At 35.5% G+C, this 8,461-nt stretch overlaps 1 long non-coding RNA gene across 1 annotated transcript; it reads left to right on the top strand.

Annotated features, from left to right (window-relative positions):
- Positions 1-2,403: 2,403 nt before the first annotated feature.
- LOC141626432 (uncharacterized) lies at positions 2,404-3,657 on the top strand. Its single transcript, XR_012536017.1, has 2 exons — positions 2,404-2,660; positions 3,184-3,657. It is a non-coding gene; the product is annotated as an uncharacterized LOC141626432 (long non-coding RNA).
- Positions 3,658-8,461: the final 4,804 nt, after the last annotated feature.

The following is an 8,461-nucleotide window of genomic DNA, read 5'->3' as shown; positions in this document are numbered from 1 at the left end:
AGACATATGCCAATGACCATAATCAAGCAAGACATTTACTACTCTTAGATTAAATTTTCCCCGGGTAGGACTACGATAATAATACCGTCCTAGTCTAAACCTGGCCAGATTTCGGAATAAATATTTTCCGATTCGACATATGGCAGAACAGCCCGTATCCAAGACTCGTTGACAGAACGGAAATCGAGTACCCCAATCGCCAGAATAGCACGAAAGTGGCGAAAAAGACTAAGATAAAACTCACTTGCCAGAACAGCACAAGTGGGCCAACCCCATACTTGCCAGAACAATACAAGTATAGCGTAAATATAAGTCAAGCAAGAAGAGATAGCACTATGGCATTTTCACAAGAATACGACACATTACAAGTAGTTACTTAGAATAAATCACTTATACTTGAAATATGATGAAAACATGAAAATGAGCAAGTAACAACCCATAAGTGAAATATACTATACCATTTCATTCTTTTATAGAATTAATAAACATTATGTCTCATATATACATGTTACTTAAGCATAGTATAAAAAAAAGATAGCAAATGAGTTAAGTAATGCGAAACACTAGGCACAATGTAAACAAACCCAAACCGAACCACATTTAAACTTAACAACCAAAATCGATGTTTATCATGTGAATGATACATAAGAAAGGGGTTCCAATGATAAACAATTGTCAGCACACCATACACAACCATTAGATCCAAGGGTAATGAGCATACCCATCAAGAAACCAAAATCCCAATTCAAAACAACAAGTTTAGAACTCGATTAGAACAAGGATCAACTTTAAACGATCATAACTCAACTTCTAGATATGAAAATAACGTGAAACCAATTGGAGATGATATCTTATCTTCTTACAGTTCTAACGGTAGGGCATAAGCCAAAAAAGAATAAGTAACGAAGGAGTTATGGCCATTTTACGAAAACTGATCAGGCTGAAACCACAGCCTGCGGCAATGGGCTGCTTCCCACGACACATACAAACTACATCTTTATCCCCAAATCAATCTTATCTTATCATTACAATTAAATTGAATAAAAAGATGTAATTAACAAGGAATTTCATATGTATACTTGAGACGGAAATCAATAGTTTACATATCCAAGCAACCAACTTTACCCAATTGTTCTCAACTCAATAGTTTACAAACTAACAATTTCATGACATAATTAAACACAAATAATAAGCATGAATAAGATGGTTTACTCACTAATTCATCCATGTAACTAAACCAATTCATCCATGTAAACACTCATGTAACCAAAAGACTAGAAATTTCTCAAAGAACCATAAGATGGTTTCACATACAAACTTATTCAACAATAAACATGTAAAACATGTAAAGATTCAAACTCTAACTCACATATGAGTATACTACAACATATAAACACACAAAATTGACATAATGTCAAATAAGCTATCACCGTTACCTTTTAGCTCTTCTATGAACACGATTCCGACTCAGTCCTACCCCGGAATGCGAAAGCTTCATCTTAGAACAAGTTTAAGGCAAAATGGGTGAGAAAATTCATCTCACAAAAATATGGGTTTTCTAAAAGGTACAAAAGACTAGAACTTTCTTACCTAGAAAGATGGTGGACAGAAAGAGGAAGAATTTGGCACGAAAATGACTCGATTCGGAGGAGAATTAAGCAAGTTATGGTGTTTTGAAGATTTGTAAAAGAAATGTGTAAAAATGGTGATGGTTGTTGAAGATGGTGTGCTGAAATTTTGAGGAACAATGAGTAGTATGAGAGCCCAATAGTCATACTAGGCCCAAAATGTAAAATGAGTCGATATACACTAAAAACGCGTGATAAAGTTAGCTATACACTTAAGACGAATATTATTATCATCACTATTATTATTATACATCTAAAGCTATACTTTTATAAAAATAAATTTTTAAAGTATAATTAATTTAAATAAAAGGCTAAACAGATTTAAAACCGTAACGAAAAGCGCGGGTGTTACAGCTCATCTTTTGTAATCTGTAATTCTCTCCCTACATAGTGAAATAGTTCTCTGGCCTTGTGGACGTAGCTGTCATATGAGAAAAAGGATTACGCATCTGAGGTAGTACCTCAGACCTGCAGTTTTTGAGCATATACACATTTTTTCTGAGCATATTACCATTATAAATATAGTTTTTGAGCAATATTATATTTTTTTTAGTGTAATGTTTTAGTAAATGTGCTCAAAAACTTTATACTAAAGTAGAACTCAAAAACTTTAAAATAAAACTAAGAAAATAAATAATAAGAGATACTATCTCAGATGTATAGTCTATGAACTGTTATCATATTGATAGTGAACAACGTAAACTCTTATGTCCTTTATTTTTTCTATTATTATTATATCGTCTCAACACGTTTCCGCCATAATATTAACCACACAGCAACAATGAGATGTAAAGGCCCCATTTTTTTCCCCAAACCAAAATCATAACACACTTTCAAACCCCATTTTACGAAATGAAAATTGAGATAAACCCAGAACATAATTTAAAAAAAAAAAAAAACTACTTTTACAAAAACGCAGAACAATATCACTCTAATTATAAACGTGGTGAGGAAAACATTAGCAAAGGCCAAAGATGACACTACCTTAGAATAATGCTAAACCGGCACATGCAATTGTTGAAGTTAGGGAAGGTATTTTAAATTTAATTTTCAATATTTGGTTTCAGTTTAAGTGTATTTGTTTTGGGGTCATTTTATGATTTGTTGTTAATTTTTTGTTGGCGATTGTTTAGATTTTCGTTTGAATGTTTGTGTTAAGAGATAATGATTCCTTAACAGTTTGTGGTCTATTTTAGGATTATTGATACATTTTAGGGGGTATTTGGTTGGGAGTGTTGGAATGGAAGGGAATGGAATGGATTTGATTGATTTTAGTGTTTGGTTGGGGCATTTTGAAATGGAGTTAGAATTCTGAAGGATTCTAATTCCACCCCAACCTCTTGGAATCCCATACCCACCTTCCTACTCAGGTTTCTAACTCCATACCCTTTCATATAATTTTAGATTGAACCAAACAATAAATAATAGGTATGGGGTTCTAAATTTATCCCCTCCTGGTATCTCATTCCATTCCAATCCATTCCGACCTTTTGAACCAAACGGCCCCTTAGTTGTTGTTTGTTTTAATTTGGGTTTATTCATTTTTCCATGGTAGACGCTGAAAATCTGGTGCCAAAGTAGTCGGATGTCCAATCAAAGTCTCAAGGAAAGAAGAAGGTGGTTGTGGGTAAGGAACTTGGAATTCGAAAGGGAAGGGAAAAGCTTATGACGTAGTGGAGGCAACCGATGAAGAGGAGGTCGTTGAGACCAAGGCGCAAGACAAAAAAAAAGTGACACTTGCTAATAGGCAAGGGAAAGGTAAGATAGTGGAATCAAAGGAGAGTTTATCCGATGAGTATGTGTGACGATGACCATTTAGAAGGTAGGAAGTTGATTGTGGTGTATAAGTAAGCTGATGATCTTTGTTTCTGCCTTTCTGGCCGGTATATTAATCGTGGTTTATATGATTTGCAGATGTAGATACCTTAAAGTTGTCTACTAGCCATAAGGGCGGCACCCGATGATGAGGCTAATATTTAATGACTAAATAAAAATTAATAATGTTATAATTAAAGGTTCTTTACACTTATTTCTCGAGAAACTACTTAAAATGGCCCAACGCCATATTGACCCCACCATATTCCATTTATTCCGTTAACCCATAATATTATGATCGTATAGACAGATGATACTGCATGAATTAGTATATGAGAAAATCAAAATAGTTGTATAGAGATAGCCCTTTGCTGCTTTGCACGGATTAAAACTATGGATTGGAGATAGACAAAGAGCCCAAGAACTCTTATCTTTTGACATCCTAATCTATGTAAACTTCTGCCAACAACACTATAAATACAAAAATCCATCTCATGATTTGTACGGACACAAGAAGACGAGACTTACGGACACAAAAAAAGAAGACAGACGAGAAACTCACCAGATCTAGATCCCACAAATTCAATACTTTCTCATATTACCCTCTTAAATATACTACCCTAGTTTCAAATCAAACCTTTCACAATAAATTGTCCCAGTTCCATATAAGCGCATAAAAGCTCTTAATTTACGACAAAGTCGAAATTCATTAATAGTCAACATCCAGAGGGTACCAAAATTAAATAAGTTTTCTTTACTCTTTATTTTGCTCTTTTATTTATTTTCTCTATTTTTATCGTATAATTGTATATAAACTAATATTAGTTAATTTGTCCTTGTATATAATTTATATCGTCTTGTATAAAACTGTATAATTAACTTTTTCATCGTTAAATTTCGTCAAATATATAATATTACAAATAAATAGTAGAGGCCGTCAGTTTGATAGACGGTCCGGCTGCCTAACACCTTCCCTGACTGTACCTTTACCCCCGCATCCGCAATCTTTGGTTTAGACCGGTGACAGGCTAAATCGCACACGTATTAAAGATAAACCAACTGGCCTAAACTAATGCAGTAGAGGAAGTCAGGATCGTATCCACAGGGAGACAATTTGTTCTATTTGCTAGATCTAATCTGTCTATGTAACATGTCTGGGGGTTTGATTTTGTTTGATTACTAAACTAATGTAGCGGAAAGTAAAGAAATAAAGTGTAGAAAACGTGTATAAAAATATAAGGGAAAGTAGCTAGGATTGTCGGTTCACCATGGTCTAATAACGGTCAAAGGTAAGGTCAAAGGTAGGGTCAAAGGTAGGGTCAAAGACTTAGTTAAATTACGGTCTGAAGGGCTGATAAGGTCCTCTCGGTCCACTAATCACCCTAGAAACTTTCTAATATGCTCTCGCTCTATTTAAAGTATTCTATTGTTCGCAGCAGATCTCACTCTTTCCAATCTCTCGATCTAGGTCGGAGTTTATCAGATTAAATAACTAGTCGCATGCATTCAACTAATTAAATAGGAATTAAATGCTACGATTAACAATTCAGACGAATAATTATACCAAATCTAAAATCTAATTAAAAACCGTCATACAACCATGGATCCCCTAAATCCAAGCATAAGAAATTTAGCTACGCATATTCAAACTAACTAAATCAATAATAATAATGATAATTGAATTAAGCATGATGAAAGTATGAGAAAAACAATTAAACATAAAATAAAAGGAAAACAAGGAAGAATAAAAGAAAACAAAAGAAAGAAATAAATGAAGAACAAAGGTTAATTGAATTACCAAAATAAAGGAAGAAGCTACCAAGTTCAGATCCGAAGGTTCAAGCAAAAGTAAAGTATGAAAGAGTGTTTAACAGTATAAAAGATAACCTAATAATGTTTACTAAGTCCGTCTTAAATAATAAAAGGAGTAATGGGCCGAAATTATAAAGCATATTTCGACCAAACTGGAGATAAGTCGATCGACCAAGAAGAACAGTCGATCGACTTTTTGTCGTCGCGCAGTTCCCGCAATGCGTACTGAACTTCGAACGGCCGCCATTTCTCCGTTACTTGGTCAAACAGAGCGTTTTTGGTGGCGTTGGAAGCTAACAGGACAAGCTTTCATCTCCAATTTGAATCACTTTATTATCATTTGTAGAACTCGAGTTATGACTCTTCAAAGTAGGCACTAGTAATGTGAAGCCTTTCTTTTGCTCTATACGCTTCCTTACTTCACTAAGGACTCCAAAAAGATGGTGTCCAAGCTCATTTCGTACCAAGGCCAAGATTTCAAGCTTTCGTGACGGGTTTGAGCTTATTTGCACATATTCGAGCCTATAACCTGCATAAAATACAACACGGCCCAAAGTAGCCAAAACAAGGAAGAATAGTAGCTTACGCACGCTACTCAATAATGCATACAAATGCGTGCAAATGAATAGAATAATTGTATGAAATAGGCACGCATCAAACCTCCCCAAACCAAACCCTTGTTTGTCCCCAAGCAAGCAAAAACTAAGGACAAAAACAACTAATGGAACGGTAGATAATCTTAGAGCTAACTATGCTTTACACGCCCAAACCAATTTAATGCAAGCAGCCAAAACCAAAATACAAAATCGATTGCAAACGAGTTATACGTATGAATCAACTTACTGAACCTTCAACCTTGCAAGACTCGTATATATCAGACTCTCACGGATCGTTCATCACTCGTTAAAGAACATGGTGAGTATATAATGTAAGAGAGAAAGAAATATAGCCACTCACCTCACTGCAACCTATAAGAACATGCATGCAATCTAACATGATAGTTGTCTCTACCGACCGTATATATGCATTCCAACCAAACAGGACCAAGTCGCATGTCGAGGACTTACAAATATGGTAAAGTGAGGTAATTGGGTAAAAAGGGGCAAAACATTTTTGGAAGTGTGGAGATAAGAGCCAAGCTAGTATCAAACGAAACCAAATAGTAAACTCATCCGCCTCATGAACCCCAACTAAAAGAAAATAAACAATGTCAATGCGGCATAAACTCACTCACACCATTAAGACACGACTCCCCATATATATAAAGACAACCATGGGAGTGAAAATCAACACAATTTTTTCTCTTTTTCTCCTTTTTTCAACCGTTATTTTTTTTTTTTTTAATTTTGTTTTTTTTTTTCTTTTTTTCCTGGCTGATTCTTTTTCAACTTTTTTTTTTTCTCATTTCAACCCTCTTCTCATTATCAAATGTAAATACCAAACTGACGGATAACACATACCCATAATTAACAAATAATCTAGCTTGACTAGGGTAGGATAATTTAGGATTGTAGTTAAACATTTGGGTCAAAGCAAGTCAATTTGGCTAATGTAAGGCTCAAGGGTAGAATAAGAAGAAAAAAGATGCCTCTCCATATGTGACACTGCCACTAACCCGAATGCATACAAGGTACTAAGAGACAAAAATCATGTTTATGCAAATTAATGTTACATGTCTCATAAGGAGTACTACTCTCATCCTAGAATGAAACTGATCATGAATGTCATCAGTTTATTAAGCTTTATGCCTTAGAAAATTTAAGTAGGTTGCCGATATTAAGTCAAGTTTATTCGTTCAGAAAAGATGATCAGAAACTTGTAGATTATGCAATGACCGTACAACAGTGGCAAAGCAAGGCTTAGGCAAAAAATAAAGCACAGACGCAATTTCATCATTGCTATCTAACTGTTCCGACTCGACCTAAAATGCAAAATAAAACATGTTTTTGTAATTTTTTTGAAATTTTCAATTTTTTTTGTTTTTTTAAAGTGGAAAAGAAAGAACAATGCATACGGAAATGCAAGAAATATGCAAACCTAAATGCAATAAAAATGCAAATTGATGCAAACAGACATATGCATACCCTCCCCAAACCAAATCACATAATGCCCTCATTGTGATCAGCAAACAATCAGCAACATCAAAATATATGGGAAAAGGGTACGGGAAAAGAGATGAAAACAAGTAAAGTAAAGTAGAAAGGGAAATGAAAACTCACAAGATATGACGCAAAAGACCTCCCCAAACCAGCAACAAACAAGGGGAGGTCATGGCAAGCTGTCATTGATCAGCGCGCCTCTTCCGAGTCTGGGTAAGAGTAGGCGCTCAAAGCCTTTAAAAGTTTATCATAAATTTGCGCATGTGCTACACAAAAGCATAAGTAGCACCAATATACAATGTGAGCATATAAAAGTAATGTGAAATACCGTCGCAGCTTCATGAACTTTCTTTGACAACTCTCGTAAGAATCCACCGAATGATTCCACCCTTTAACCGAGGGTGGAATATCAAAGCTCAAATCATAGGAAAGTGGAAAATTAGGGAGCACATAAGCATTTAACATTGAAAGCACGCGAGTAGAAACGACCTGCTTAAACGGGTATTCTATGAGAGGTGGAGGAGTTAAGTGTGCAATAGGAGAACGTGAGTAGTCATCCCAAATACAAGGGGTGGTAAAGTCAAATGTGTAAGTGGGGTCTCCCATAATAAACTCATCTATTATATCGTCATATGTATCCCATTTGACCTCGAGAGCTTCTAATGGCACATCCTCACTCTCCTTATCGCAAGACTCGTCACAAAAGGTTTCTCTAGGGAGTCCGTAAAGTCTTCCTCATGTGGCTCACAGTCAGTAAAGCTTTCATAGAGGGGTTCTAGATTATCCTCAAAGAAGGGGTTATCAACTGTGCATATGGTCTCCTCCTCTATGTTTCCGTCAATAACTTTTCATTCTTTAAAACGGGTTCTACGGTCTCACCCACCCCCTCATCCATGTCTGACTGAAGTGAGAAAGTGGGTTTAATGCTCTCAATGGCAAACCAGTCAAAGAATTCCAAAACCTCGTTGACAGGTTTCCCACGGAAGTCTCCCCTACCTATTGAGTTGAGGTATGCTCTTGTAGGGCCATTTATACTCTGGATAATAGACAAACAAATCTGCAGAGCAGACAAATTTCCACGATTTATTGTACTGAGCCATTCCTTGA

This window comes from Silene latifolia, chromosome Y (genome assembly GCF_048544455.1).
Source record: "Silene latifolia isolate original U9 population chromosome Y, ASM4854445v1, whole genome shotgun sequence".
NCBI lineage: Eukaryota > Viridiplantae > Streptophyta > Magnoliopsida > Caryophyllales > Caryophyllaceae > Silene > Silene latifolia.
The sequence above is the reverse complement of the archived record's forward strand: the minus strand, read 5'-3'. Positions and strand labels throughout refer to the sequence as shown.